Source organism: Sturnus vulgaris, chromosome 9 (assembly GCF_052056855.1).
Source record: "Sturnus vulgaris isolate bStuVul1 chromosome 9, bStuVul1.hap1, whole genome shotgun sequence".
NCBI classification, from domain to species: Eukaryota; Metazoa; Chordata; class Aves; order Passeriformes; family Sturnidae; genus Sturnus; species Sturnus vulgaris.
This window is the reverse complement of record NC_142251.1, coordinates 24,738,712-24,753,982: the sequence shown is the minus strand read 5'-3', so window position 1 is coordinate 24,753,982 and position 15,271 is coordinate 24,738,712. Positions and strand designations below refer to the sequence as shown.

At 41.1% G+C, this 15,271-nt stretch overlaps 1 long non-coding RNA gene across 1 annotated transcript; it reads right to left on the bottom strand.

Moving 5' to 3' along the window:
- Positions 1-5,040: 5,040 nt before the first annotated feature.
- On the bottom strand, positions 5,041-13,401 carry LOC148222862 (uncharacterized). Its single transcript, XR_015805267.1, has 3 exons — positions 13,207-13,401; positions 11,556-11,744; positions 5,041-5,158 (listed from the first exon to the last, which is right to left on the bottom strand). It is a non-coding gene; the product is annotated as an uncharacterized LOC148222862 (long non-coding RNA).
- Between the last annotated feature and the right edge of the window lie 1,870 nt (positions 13,402-15,271).

The following is a 15,271-nucleotide window of genomic DNA, read 5'->3' as shown; positions in this document are numbered from 1 at the left end:
GAAGTTTCTGATGTGCTTTGGTTCCCTTGGATCTTCCAGAGGGAAGGAGAGCAGCTCAAAAAAGCTGAATTAGTCTGCGTGTGACTGGGCATTTTGGGGCAGGCAATGAGCTCTGAAGCTGCTTTTCTGGAGGCTTCTACATAGCAGGGACCAGGCTGAAGCTGTTAGCACCTGGTGGGTGTGAAGTGAAGGGGCACCCACTGCTTCCCTCCTTACCTAAAACTTGGCAGCATTCATCTCTAGTAGGGTAATTCCTGTGTATCTATACCAGCCATGGAACAGAGCTTGGCCTTCAGATGTGACAAATTATCACTGATGGAATTTTGAAGTAGCATTTCTAAAAGCTTTAAATTCTTTTTTACTTAAAAAAGAGCTGTAAGCTCATGTAGAATTTGGATTTTTGAAAAATCATAGTCATGGAGTAGTTTGTGTTGGAAGGCCATGTCATTCCACCCCTGCCATGGGCAGGAACACCTTCCACTATCCCTGTCTAACCTGGCCTTGGACACTTCCAGGGGTCCAGGGGCAGCCACAGCTTCTCTGGTCAACCTGTAATTGTGTTTAAAGATGAGTAACCTCCACTACTGAAAATAAAGTTGCTGAGCTTCCAGCCAGGTTAAATGCTTTGTCTGTTTAATTGATCTGGTTTTGCAAGTCAAAAAGTGTACTGGATGTTAAAGCCCAGCTGCCTTTTGGTGGGATAGTTTCCATAAGTGGGAACTACAAAGAGAGAAAAAAAAATTCCATGTTCATTTCAACATTGAGGTTCTTCATTAAAACAAAAAATACATTAAGCAGTGAATATAAACATTAATTTTAGAAGAAAGGGCAAATGAGGCACTGTTAGTAAAGACAGTGAGTAAGGCAACATAGCTGAGATGGATTTGATTAATACATTAGGAATAACAAAATAACCCAAGCAATGTTCAGTTTCCCAGCATTAAGTAACCTTAATTACTTTCTACTTCTCTAATACATGTTTGCCACAGGGCATCTATCTACCATGTTGAACAGTAAATTTATGTATTTCTTTATGTAAGTTTCAGCCTCTTTTAAAAATCAAAGTTAAGGTCATGCAATGTTCTATATTTACAATCTACAGCCCACTGGAGCCAGATGAAGCCTCCCACTGAATCCCCAGCCACCAGCCTGAGATTGGTTAATGTGAGATTTTTTACCTTGGGGAGTGTAATTGTTGTCTGCTCTCTCTGCCACCCACGAAACAGTGCCTTTACCACTTGCTTTAGGTGAGAAAGTGGGTACCAACATTATGACTCAAGGTCTCTACCAGGTTTTACAGCTGTATGTATTTTTATATATTAATTTTACCTGCATTTTCCACGGGCAGGTAGTGATAGAATGAGGGATTATGACTTTAAACTGAATGAGGCAGATTTAGATTGGATATCAGGAAGGAATTCTTCCCCCTGAGTTTGGTGAGGCCCTGGCACAGGGTGCCCAGAGAAGCTGTAGCTGCCCCTGGATCCCTGGAAGTGTCCAAGGCCAGGCTGGATGGGGCTTGGAGCAACCTGGGACAGTGGAAGGTGTCCCTGCCCATGGCAGGGGTGGCACTGGATGAGCTTTACGATTCCATCCCACCCAAACCATTCTGGGATTCTGTGACATTGCCAGGAGGTTGTGGAGAGCAGCAGTGATGAGGGAAGATTTGCTGCTGCCCTACCCTCATCAGTCCAATCTCTGCCAAACCTGAAGCAAGGACAAAGTGCTCTGAATTTCCCCCCTTGCCTATGGCTGGCAATGATTTTTGTGCCTGTGGCTGTCGTGTGCAGAGCAGCCAAGGGCTGCACTGGTGCTCCCCAGCTGTGCTGTGTCTTTTCCCTCCTTCCCAGGAGAAGGGTGGCCAGCCCAACACTGCTGTCAGAGCTTCTGCTGTGGCTCTTCTGCCACGTGGCCAAAGACCCCCAGTGAACTCTGAAAGGATACAGAAGGATAAAGAGTTAACATGAAACAACTGAAACCACATTTCCCTATTTTCAAATTCTCCATATATCTTTCTTAGTGTAAATTATTTGAGGAGGGAAAGAGATAATGGCTGTTTACAGAAGTGCCACTATTTGTTATTACTATGAAATAAGAGCAAATTCTGAAAAAAGTAAAATTATCTAAATTATGAGATAGGTAGTTAAGCCTCACAGTGGTGACATTTCAAATTGTAAATATTGGAATGAAGCAAGCAAGTGCATAATCCCTTTCCATAAAGCATTTCTTGTAATAGCTGACATTTTCCAGGCCCTATTTTACCTTGCTGTATGTCAAATACTTCTGCCACATTAAAATATAAATTCCAACTTTGAAATGTTACAGAAATAACTCCTCACTAACCTGAGGAAAGATGTCACTGTCAAATCAAACCAAACTAATTCACTAGCATAAACCAGCTTGTCTTCTGGTATGAACGGACTACAAAGAAATAAGATGACATTTGTATAGAGACAAACAGAATTTGAGTAGGGGACCAGAGTACCCTTCTGGAGGAATCTGATGGATTATTATTATACAGTATATTTTGTCTGTGTTGTTTTGAGTCCACCAACCGCTGTGCATCCAGTTTTGGGCAGGGAACATCTGAGTTTTATTCATCAGAAGCACTTTTGATATTTACTCTGCTACAACCAAAAGCAGTTTTGCATTTCAAAGGGATTCCTTGTATTTATTCCCTCATTAAACAACCTATTTTTCAGCTGGAGACAGGTTTCATATAGTGAAGTGTTAATATTTAAAACTAACATCTTCTCATGTTGAGGATGCTACCTACTGATTAAACCAGGGATTCAGCTCAGCTAGGCAAGTTACTTCACATTTCTGAGATGTCAGCACTCATGGGATCAGATTGATAGCTGTCTCCTCCATGGGAAGATGAGGCAAGGTTTATTAGCATTTTGTAAAGTTTACATGAAGGATATTGATCTTGACATGTGAGGAAGATCTTGCTCTTCTTCCCTACTCAGTATAAAATTTAGGTTTCACAGTCTGAGCTGGGCTGTGCTGTGGCCTATTGACCCACTGATAAGCAGCATGTAGGTGATCATTTAAACAGCAAAGCCCTAACTGGGAAGGGTGAGATGATCCAGGTTAAGGATCTTCCATGAAGTTTAGCTTTCAGGCTGCACAATGCCCCTTACATATCGAGGCAGAGCAGCTCAGCTGGGAGTTTGGCAGTCATGGGTGGCTCCCTTCAGTCTGTCACCATGCTGAAGGTCAAGGTCCTGCTACTCTGATGCTTTTAGGGCTTAGGAGAATATTTCATTTTTGCATTTGTTCTCAGGAAGTGTTTGCACAAGAGTTTATGAGCATGGAAGTGTACAAGGAATGTCTGGATGTTGCACTCAGTGCTCTTGGCTGGGTGACATGGTGGGGGATCAGTCACAGATTGGACTCCATGACTTTGGAGGCCTTTTCCAACCTGGATGATTCTGGGATTCTGTGCTGTTTTCCACAGATGTGGTGTGTGAGTTTATTCTCACATTGTTTGGAACCTAGGAGACCTTTTCCTGCTCACCACTTATATCTGAGCTACATTCCCAATCCCAAGCTCAAGCAGAACAAGCTAACTGCTAAGAGACTTGCTGTACAGAGAGGTACTAATTGCAGATAGAGTATAACACACAAGGCTGACTTTAAGTTTGGCCATCTGGCCTCCATTAGCTCACATGGACTGGGGTTGTACACTTTGTTTCCCATCACATGACTTTCCTGTGTATTCCATGGTAGTCAGCCTTGAAAGACACCATTTATAATCTACAAGCCCCATTAAATTTTCACGAATATTCAGCTTTGGTAGTAATCTCCTGAACACCCTGTACTTGATGCATTCTTTCACCAGGGAATAATTTCCCTTGATAAACATTGATGAAAATGCAGCCGAAGTTAATTGATACCATTTCCATTTTTCACTCTGAGCATAGTTACTCTCGGGTTTGCTCTGTTTGTGCATGACAAGGATCAGTTGTCTTAGAGAGGGACTTACTATGCCTGAGTGACTGCAGCATCTTCCCACAGGCATTTGTGTGACAGTCTCCTCCAGTCAGCCAGAAGTCTTTTGCCAGCCATTTTCAGACTCAAGGATAGCATCAATCTCATGGTGGGAAACCTTTTGAAACTGAAGGCTGCTGTCACCATCAGCAATCCAGATACCCTCCCTCCCTTTCACACAACAGTGTGATTTCTCCCTGAAGAGATGTTTCCCAGAAAACAGATATTTCTGTTTGAACCGGAATTATTTTTAAAAGGTACTTTTCAGAAGTTTAATTTATCTTTTAGGGGCAGTGGTATCAGGAGCATCATTGTGTAGTCTGGCAGTGTTCTGTCTCCTAAAGGGAACTGACAGCACTGTACTGTCTCTAAACAAAGTCCACTTGATATTTAGTAACAAAACCACCTTAACTTGCTTAAAAATAGCAGCACGAATTAGTCAAGGTTTTTACAACACTTGGTATCATTAGCTCAAAACAGGAAGATAAACAGCAAATATAGATGTGGTTTTGTATTGTTTACTGCTTCCAATGGCACCATGTCCACAGAGTGCTTTCAGCAGACATGTCTCCAGTTTACAGATCATTTCCTTGCTCAAAACCCTCCAAAGATTACTGACTATGTCAACATGGGTTTGTACAAGAGCAGCCCTCAGGGCCAGAGCAGGACAGTTGCAAAGTTGGAAATGCTATAGCAAAAATGCCTTAAACATATGAACATGTCACTCTGTTCTTAGTGGAAGTTAACAAGTACCATCATTATATTAATAATTACAAATGTTTTCTGTTCCCTGCTGTTTTACAGGAGAAACCTGCTCCTAAAGATTCAGCAATTTCCAAAAGCTTCTCTGCAAAATTTCCCTGTTTGTTCTTCTCCATTTGCCAGGCACCTTTGCTGCTCTTTTCCTGCTCTTGCTGTAACTGGAGGAGCCAACCCGGTGGCATTTACTTTGCATGAACAAGACTGTGCAGAGGTAACCAGACACACAAACCTGCTGGGGAATGGGCAGAGTCAGAGAGCATCAGGAAGATCTGAGGATTGAGTTACCTGATCTCATCTTCCAGCTCATGGATCGCTGCAAGGCCAGCTCTGCTGAGCTCCTCCTGCTTTGGGAATTAGGATGTCTGGGCACCTCACATCACTGGGCTCATCGTGTGTAGCTTATCTGTGATCAAACCATAAGAGAAATTATCCCTGAGGCACATAAAGGGAAATAAAGGCAATTTATCTTTTCATTCTTGTTAGTGGAATTGTACAGCAAAGTAATCCATTCCCTATTCTCTGATGTGAGGGTGGGGAGGCCCTGGCAAAGGGTGCCCAGAGAAGCTGTGGCTGCCCCTGGATCCCTGGAAGTGTCCAAGGCCAGGCTGAACAGGGCTTGGAGAAAGCTGAGATAGTGGAAGATGTGCCTGACCATGGCAGGAGCTGGGTGAGGTGATCTTTAAGACCCCTTCCAACCCAAACCAGTTTGGGATTCTGTGATTCTATTGATGAGATTTCAAAGCAGAGTCACAATTCTAGATTTACAATTAAATCCTTAATACCACGTGTTTGGAAGTACTTAAGCCTTGAACAAAAGGAAAAGCTTCAGATGCTTATGAGAGGACTCTATTTTTCACAAATTATCCACCAGCTTTTTTCATTGGCAAAGGCACAGAGTTCAGTCTCTTTGCCCTGAAATTTCCAGATCAGGATATGCAGATAGTGGGGTTTGGCTGTCTTGTTCATCATTTGGGGAGAATTTATGCTACTTTACATGGACACTGGGCCATGATGAGGTATATTGCACTCAAAAAACATAGAGAAATAGCTAGAGATCAGTCCCTAGGGATTTACCCTACAAACTGACTGGGATGTTAGTTAGATACCCAATGGGATTTTCAAAAGTACCTTCATAGATTCAGCATCCAGTTGTGCTGAGATTTTGGCACCTTATTTTCTTTCCATTAGATTTTCCTTTGAAAATGTGATGTCCAAGTGCCAACTGCATTTCCAGGGATACAATGATCTCTGGAAATTGGGTGTTAAGCAATTTGCCTGGCAGCATCTGGTCTGTCAGTGAGCAAGTGCAAGAGCTCTCCAGGCTGCTAGATGTGGCTCATCCTTGGCCATTAATGACATTTCAGTACATGAGAACATCTGACTGACATGAAAAATTCCTGTGAATAAAGATACTGAAATATACCTTTATAGAGATATTTTATTAAATAAATGTATATATATAATATAGATATATTAAAAAATATATTGTTGGCCTCTCCATTCCACGTTAAGTTTTATGGGAGAAATAACATGTATTTGTAATTTCACCCATGGAGCGAAAAAAGGGAAAATTTTAAATCAACTTAAATTTTGGTTCTAAAAGACTGAAATAAATTATTTTTATGTCCTCTGCAGATCGTATTTGTTTCCTATAGGGGCTCTGCTTTTCCTGTGCATCATATTATTTCCTATTTATTTCTTTTAAAATCCCTCCTTTAGGGCTCTGTGTCCTACTCTCCTTCTTATTTTTCATGGAAATTTTTATCATGAAAAAAGAGGAGCAGACAGAGTTAGGGTAAAGAATACTTTATTTAACTTGGCCTCTTCCTGCACCTACATATTTGTTTATGATTTGCAAGGTTCCTGCTTTCATCCGGGCAGAAAATAGTTGCTAAGCAGCAGCATTACTTTATAAAAGGCAGAGCCAGGGTTTGATCCTGCCCTGACTTGTGCTTGTGACTACTCCCTCTCCAAGGGTGGGATCTACCTCCCACCTATCAACTAATCTATGTCTCTGTACAGCTCACAGTGCCCTGGTTTGGGCTTTATCTCTGTATATATGTGTGTGTGTGTGTGTGTGTGTGTGTGTATATAAAAGAAATTAAATTTGTGTTCTTGTGTGCATTTCTGGGTGCACTGGTACAAATCAACTTAAAGCTTAGTGTCTGCCTTCTTAAATGCATGAATTTACCTAAACTGTGCTGGTGGTATGAAGCTGGTCCACTGATTTTTGCCTTGGAAAAATCCATCTTGAAAACCTTGCATCAGATTTTTGAGTTTCTTTCCAGATTTCAAACACAAAAGTGAAAAGCTTTGAAACAAAGCAGAGAGGTTTGTAATATATGCAAAAAACGTCAAGTCATGTCCCAGCTTTTCTTGTATTGTCATGCCTCTGCCATTATTTAACTAAAAAAAAAATTTTCGTTAAAATTTATGCAAGTGTGTGAGGTGCATAAAACTCTGGAAATGTTTGGAGGTTTTGTTCATTAACTCTCATTGTACTTTTATATTTGATCTTGGTCATAGCAGCCAGTAAGTTGCTTGTTGTTTTTCAGCTCATAAAACAGACCAAAAGCCTTAGAGGGCATGAGTGCAAATACATGGAGTTTATAAATTTATCATACAAATGTAACAGGATAGGAAATGTGTATATCATCTAACCAGTGATGTGACTTCAGCAAATCCAATCCAAACTGCTGTAAAGCCACCATTTCATGTAGACCCAGAACTTAGACTCACAGAATCCTTCAGGCTGGAAAATCCTTTTAAAACTATCATTCCCCCAGCACAAGGCCACCACTAACCCATGTCCCCATGTGCCACATTCACACATGTTCTGAACTCTCCCAGGGACAGTGACTCCACTTCCCAGGGCACCCTGTCCCAACTCTTGAGCAGCCTTTCCATGAAGGAATTTTTCCTAAACTGGGATGCTCTTACTCTTCAGAGTGCTTTATACACGTTACCTGATTCCCAGAATTGCTCCTGAAACAAGTCCAGTACCTGGCTGCTGCAACCACATGTGGGAAGCCACCCAAAGCAGTGCAGTGGCTTCTTTAAATCTGTGAGTTGGATTGAGGAGAGGTGCCATAAATTCCTGACTTGATAAGCCTGACGGTAAATAGGCCGGACTTCAACCCATAAAACTAACTCCTGAAATTCCCCAGGTGTGGCATGGATTGCCAGGTGATTTGGGGCAATTTGCAGGGATTCTCCACTCTCTGTGTGTAATGCAGAGGTCTGTCCCTGCTGGGAGATACACACATGCCTAGCTTCTCCTCCTTGGGATCATGGCAGAGACCCAGGAGAGGAATGAGAGGATGTTACCTCAGGAGAGCACAGAGTTCCCTTTGGAGGCACAGCCAGTCCAGGCTAGATCCCTGGACAGAAGTCAGAGCAAAAGAGAAGTCAGAGCAAGGTTCAAAAGCAAGTACATGGAAACCAGGTTGTTACAGCTCTGAAACACCACAGAGAGGCTGAGGAAAAGCTGAGTTTAGTCATCAGTGGTTGTTATGCTGATCCAGCTGGGATTACACAAGGTAACTCAAGGAGAATTTCAGTTGCACCCTCTACCTGTATTTATTATTTTTTTGGCTTACCCACTTTCATGGGCCTTAATATTTAATTGACTATAAATGAACACTATGCCCAAAAAGTGAGAGTATAGCCTGCATTTCTCAATTTTTCCCACTGCTGCTAACATTAATTTGTTTCTCTATTGCTTTTAAAGACAATTCCAGTACATTCAACATGAATTTTAGATGTACATAATCAGATATATATCTCTCATATTCTATAACATCATGTCAATACAGAGTATAACACAACTTCTCAGAACAAATTTCTTAGCATATGAAGACTTAATGTTTTGCTTAAATCTCCAGTTCTCAGGAAAACTTACAGCTTTTTCTCTTTGATGTTGAAAAGCAAAACTGATTGAAAGTGTATTTTTAAAAAGCCAGTGGGAAGTTAAAAAGAGAAGTCACACACATCACTCGTGGCCCTGGAAACAGCTGTGCTGCTTTTGGTGACAAAAGGCTGGGCTTAGGCCTTATATAACTCCAGGAAAATCAATATGCAGCAAACGTACTGAGCCAGAACGGAATTTGACCCTAAATTTTAAAAATCACACAGGCTGTCTCCTCTCATATCTTTAAATGGGTTTTTTTTGTTCCCCAAATACCTTATTTGCTGCCATGAGTGATGTGTTGGCAGTGGATTGGGTCACTTGTAGGTGACAGGTTCAACATTAATCACTGCTGTATCTTGAATGCTTAACAAAATGAGGAGTATGTTGATCCATAAAAAATTGCCAAAATCCAAGCTGCACTCTGCCTAACTGCAGACATCTTCCGAAGAGATAAAAAGGGCTGCATGGTACAGATCTACCATTCCTCTGGGAAGTCAGTCTCCAGAGATCTCGACAAGCCCTCACAAAACTGCTCCTTTCCACACCTCAAAAATACCTAGGAAACCAGAACAGGAATCCTGGGTGTCTCTTTAAGGCACAAATTCTATTTGATACCAAAAATGCTTGAACCTTGAAAGAGTAAACTCCTCCTCAGCATGTACTTGAAATGGATATTGTTATGCCTGGCTGTTTGTTTCCCAATATTCTTGACAATGTTTTATCTGGTGTTTATGTTCACAGTAGTCTGTTCACAGATTTTTGATTACTTACTGTTCAAAGGTAAAGTAAATCCAGATATCTGGGATACATATTTAGCAACTCCAGGCCTATTTATATAGTGCCCTTAGGGCACTGGTCCACCTCACAGACAACTGAGAATAGAAAATGCTGTCTCAGGCAAGCCCACGAACCACTTCCTGTGCCCCCAGTGAGAGGATAAATCTCTGTATCACTGCACATAGCACTGAGATCCTCACCCCATGGCCCAATGTCTGTTGGCTGTAGTAGCAAAAATAGGTTAAAGAATCACCATTCCCATGCAAAACCAACCAGCTGAATGATTCAGGTTGAAAACAAGAAAAACTCCTCAGGAAGTTGATTTCTAGGTTAGGTGATTTCATTGTGCATTAGAGTATGTCCCAGCACATAACTGCAGTGGTGCAAGGGGTGAGAAAAAGCATGGAGGAGCTGTAGGGGTTGCTCTTCCCAGCCCTTTGTTTCTTCAGCTGGATTTGCAGAACTACAGAAACAATGCTAACACGTAATGTCTGTCATAGTTCTGTTTTCATAGATCGAGATCCTCCTAGAAAACTCTCTCGTCTCTTTGTTATGAGCAGAATTACAGGTGACTGTAGAATACATCCACTTTGCTCCCTTTTTACCCTAATTTGAAGAACCCTGTAAACCTCTGTCTAACTGAGGTCTGTGTTGAAGTGCTTATTCCACCAATCTTCCAAAGTTACTGCAGGTTTTGGATTTTTTTTCCTCTGGTTTGGCTTGACTTTTTAATTCTGAAGTTCAAAATCCTGGAAAGCTTGAGAATGTTTTCTTCTTTCAATTGCATCACCAAACTTTTTCACTATGACCATGTCATTGCCTGTTCTTTCCCCAAATATACAGTTTCCCAGTCCCAACATTTAATTTTTCAAAGAGGTGGCTTGGAAATATAGGAAGATACCTGCACAGCAATACCTGCAGCCAGCCAGTTATTTTGGCCATCAGCCTCTTTTGATGACTTTAAAAAGCTCAAGCTTTTAATCTTATCTAAATTACAATAATCTTTCTGCATATTTCTTCCCTAAGATCATATAGTAGATCATATGTTTAACCATATTCATTAGGTGGTCCTCTTCTAAATGGCCATGCAGAAAAGACATGTTACAGGCATGAATCATGTTGTTCTTCACAACAGAATAGCTTTAGGGTTAAAGTGTTAATACAGGACTTGGATGATTGCAATTTAACCCACAGTTTTGCTCCATTCTTCCTTTGCAACTCAAATCAATGATGTGGCCTTTCTGAGCCTCAGCTTCTTAAGCTGCAAAATGAGGCCTATAAATCTCTGCAAGTTGCTCTGAGACTACAATCATTCATTTTGGTGATGGGATCAGAGATTACAGTGGGGAAAACTTAAAGAAAAGTAACTGTAGTAGAATTCCAGGTAACAACAGGGCATAATCCTGATTCACTCATAAAAAGGAAGTGATCACAAAACCAAAAGGGATTCAGGTTTCACTTACAGATTTTAAACTACAGTTTATAAATGGCTCTGCCATTTTCCCTTTCCCATCAAACACAGTCAGATACCCTTCATGTATATGCAAAAGGAAAGATAAGGCATTGCACAAAAGCATCACAAGGAAAGACACTGGAGATTGTTTTAGCTACTGAAGAGCTGCTAATTTATCACCTTGGGGTTTGCCAAGTGGCATAAAAGCAGGCAATGGAAATTACTGAAGAAAGGACATTGAGAAGACAAGCCATAAATTAATCAGAGACAAAAATTTAAGAGATGAATTCTTAGTCTCTTGAATTTTCTCGCTTCTTCTTCAAGAGAGGAAGAAAGATTATCAATTTTGGGGAAAAGCAAGTCAATATTCTCAGTTTCTTTTTAGAACTTTAGCTCTCAGTAATACAAAGCAGACTGATATAAAATGAACATCTGTTTTGTGTGCTCTAGTGCCTACCAGAATTGATAAAAGCTGAATACATCCTCTAACTTTTGGAGTGTCTGTGTGACTTTTTGGGTCTGTGTGTATTATCTGAACACAGTTGGTTGAAAACCACTAATGCCTGTTTCTCTTTTCCCTAAATACTTATCATTCCTAATATTGGAGACCTGCATGGTAATTAAGATTATAAAACTGTAAGTAAAACATGCTGCAATTACCTGAGTAATTTGGTTTAAATCAGCTCAGAGGTGAATGAAGCAAATGCTCCTGCAGTCAATTATTTCCCACAGCTCCACACTGGGCCAGTTCTTGTTCCAACAATTTCAAAAGTAAGCATGCCTTTTACTCTGACAGGAGTAGGAACTTGCTGTTGACTGGTAGGAATGGCTGGCTGCAGAGCTTTGAAGCTGGAACAAAACAGGCATCATTATCACACACCAGCAATTGTCTTGGCACCACAAACATTTACATATCAGCATGTTGCACACTCTTCATTTAATGCGTGAGAGTAAAATAACAGAGACCTTCGTGTAAGGGTCAATGTAGAGTATTTCATCTTAATAAAAATCAAGTTTATTGTTTAACTTCCCCTCCTGACTATCCTGATATGTACATGTCAGAAAGGCACAATGCAATGCAGAGATACATATATATATTTAAAGAAATAAGCTGGGCTTTTCCCCACAGTGTTTGGACAGCTAAGAGCACTATTAATACCCCAGTGTAACACGAGGCAGCCTGCTGTGGTTCCCCCTCTCTACACTAAAAGGATGGACCCAGAAAGTGACATGCATGACCTTATGGTGGAATTTGCAGTCCCCAGGAGAGTAGATGACTCTGCATGTCTGTCAAATACTCTTGTTGTATCTACTCTATCCCCATTGGCATCCATCATGCTGAAATTTTAAATATCTCTAGCCTTTTTGTCCCCTCTCAAGACTGGGCAGTAATTCAGATACTGGAAGGGACACTGGTGCTGCAGAAAAAGTATTTCCCACTTCAAATGTGCTCCTTTACACTTTCCCCCTGTGCTGCTCTACCTTCCATAACCCTTCCAGTGCTCATCCTGTTTGCACTCATGTGCATATCTTCAAAGTGCACTGCATTTCCATTACGATATTCTGTGACTGCATTACAAAGTGTTGCAACTTGAGGTTGCCTCTGTGCAATTACTGATTCCTAATGATATAAAAATATGCAGAGACTAGCACTAAAATAAAACCATTTTGTTCTTGTTTACTTGTATTTAAATTAAATATTCTTGTTAAGGAGAAACTTGCAATTACTCCTGTCCTTTTATTTTAACGATGATGGTATCTTTAGTATAAACAGGTCACACTACAGATATTATACACGAATCTCTCCCCCTTAAATTGTCAGAGATTTGCTCGAATTAGCATTGCAACCAGAAGCTCCCAGCAGAATATGAAACAGGAGCTGGAAGCAGTGACGTGCTCTGTTTTCAAAGCCAGCATGCACACAGAGTGGCCTCAGCTGCCCAGCTCTCCTTTTACCCAACCATTAAAGCAAATCCCGCTGCAATAGGGAATAAAATTAAGTTCTTCTTGCATTCCTTACACAGCCCCTGTCCCTCACATCCCTTCTGGTGAGCTCTAGCCTCTTCCAGCCTCCAAGGAGAGCAGGCACAGGCAGTTACCTCCCTGCAATGAGGGGGAGAGGTAGGCACTGAAGATCCAGCCCCCACACAGATCTTGTGAGGGAGCACTTGAGTTGAAGCAGTTCAGATAAAAATCACAGGTAATTCTGTAACCTGTCCTTAAATAACATTCACATAATATTCTTTCTTCTGCAGCTCTCTCTCTTTACTTCTTCTCAGGTATTGTGGATCATCCCAGGTGTCAGACTCACACAATATGCTGCACTTGCAGAAGTCTCACAAAAATTCTGAGGAGTGCCGACTGCCCTGATCTTCCTTTCACCATATTCTCTCTAGATTCATGAGGTGGAAAACTTCCTTTCTGTCAGCAATGCCAGTCCTCGAACTTTGGTGGTGTTGGTCAGGTCAGACAGCTCTCTCCATGCAGTCCACTCAGCTGTGGAAACAAACACCACTGAAAACTGAAAAATAAATATGAAATAGTTATGTTCTATGCATTTCTATGCTGCAGAATTAATTTACATATAGCTCCGAGGTCTTCAAACAGAAAGTGTTACAGAAATGCAATGAATGTATTGTGAGTTACGTGAAAGAAATAATTTCAACACAAACTCTGCCTTCAGTTGAAAGATCTCATTTCCATGGAAGCTTTCATCAGCCCTATCAAAACTTACAACCTATGACAAGCTGGGTGTGGCACTCACCAATGCCACTGGAAGCAAATCACACCAAAAAAAGACACCTGTCCCAAATGTTAAACATAACCCCTCGCCCAGTGCTGAATGTTCTCCTGACACTGGTGAAATCAGAGGATCCATGTATCAGAAGGTTGTTTTTTCAGACACTGTCAAGCTGCAGCATAATACAGAGTGAGCACACAGTTTCAATAAATGTCTGTGTTCTTTGGAATAAATTATGAGGTTGAAGATTAATTCATCTCTCTTGATCAAGAAACAGCACAGTTCATCTTTGACTTTCTCCTGTGCTCATAGGAAAACCAGCCCTCAAGGTGGGGCTCTCATTAACTTGCCTTCGTACTAGCAGGGATATACAGTGGGAACAGCTTTTCTTTCATGGGACATAAAGATTCTTACATTTTTCTTCTCTTTTTAAAATTAAATTACTCTTAACATTACTATGGCTGGAACACATAAGCAGAGTTTGAGTGTCATCAAATCTATTCTTCTGCTTGTGCAGAGATTACAAATGCACAGTCCAACTCTTAAATAATTTTGTCCTCAAAACTTATGATGTTAGTATTAATTCAAAAAACAAAATTGCAGGACGCTAGGTTCTTCTGTAAAAGCAGAAATAAGAGTTTTGTTTGAAATAAAAAGCCCTGCAACAGGAACTATGGATCTCTCAGTATAAATTTTCAGTCATTTTCTGGAACACTTTCTGAGCAATGATAGAACAGATTGTTTCATTCTCGTTTGCTTTCCCAGCAGAGCAGCTAAATCCCTGCGTGGTCACCCTTTATGTTATTTTAAAAGCTCACCTGTCTCTCAGCAGGGAGGACAGGCAGTGTAGCCATCACAGCCATGGGATGTGTGGGAGCAGGCCTGTCCCCCAGGCTGTTGGTGCCCTCAGCCTGCTGCTGACGCTGTGTTCTGGTGTTCCTAATTACAGCCATCCCTTAACGACCACAGCAGGGATACAGGAGGCTGAAAAACACACTGTCGGCAAGGAGCAGCCTCTTCCAGCTGTGGTGGCCTAACAGCAATCCCTGATGCTTCATCACAAGAGGCTGGGATTTACACATCTCCCTATCCTTCTCTGGCATGACCCTGCTCTTCTTTGGGATAGAGGCAATCAGGTCGCTGTTTGTTTGTCTTCCAGAGATTTCCTACTGTGACCATTCTTAATTATTAATTATTAATTAATTTTAAAATATTCTGATTTTTCACTAGGACCATGAGTAAAAGTAATGATACAGCTTCAGAGGGAGAAAATTAAAAGGAAGAAAAAGCAAACTGGGAGCTACCAGGCTCCAGCACAGCCAGTGAACACTTAGTGAATGCAGCCCCAAGGACAAATAGTACAAAGCTCTTACTTGCGTGCACAGTCAGAAGCTGGCAGAAAGCTGAGGGGTCAGGAAGGCAAACAATTCAAGTGCAAAGTGTTTTATTGTAACCCTCTGCACAGGATGTTTCAGCCAAAGAAACTATTGTCCTTGTGGAAGCAAGAAAGACATACAGGTATATGAAACGAGTCAGCATTTTTGTAATGTACAACTAGAATATATTTGCAAAGATCACCTCCCATCAACCATAAATTAATACAGCTGAAAAGCTTTTGATTTTAAATAGGCTTCCA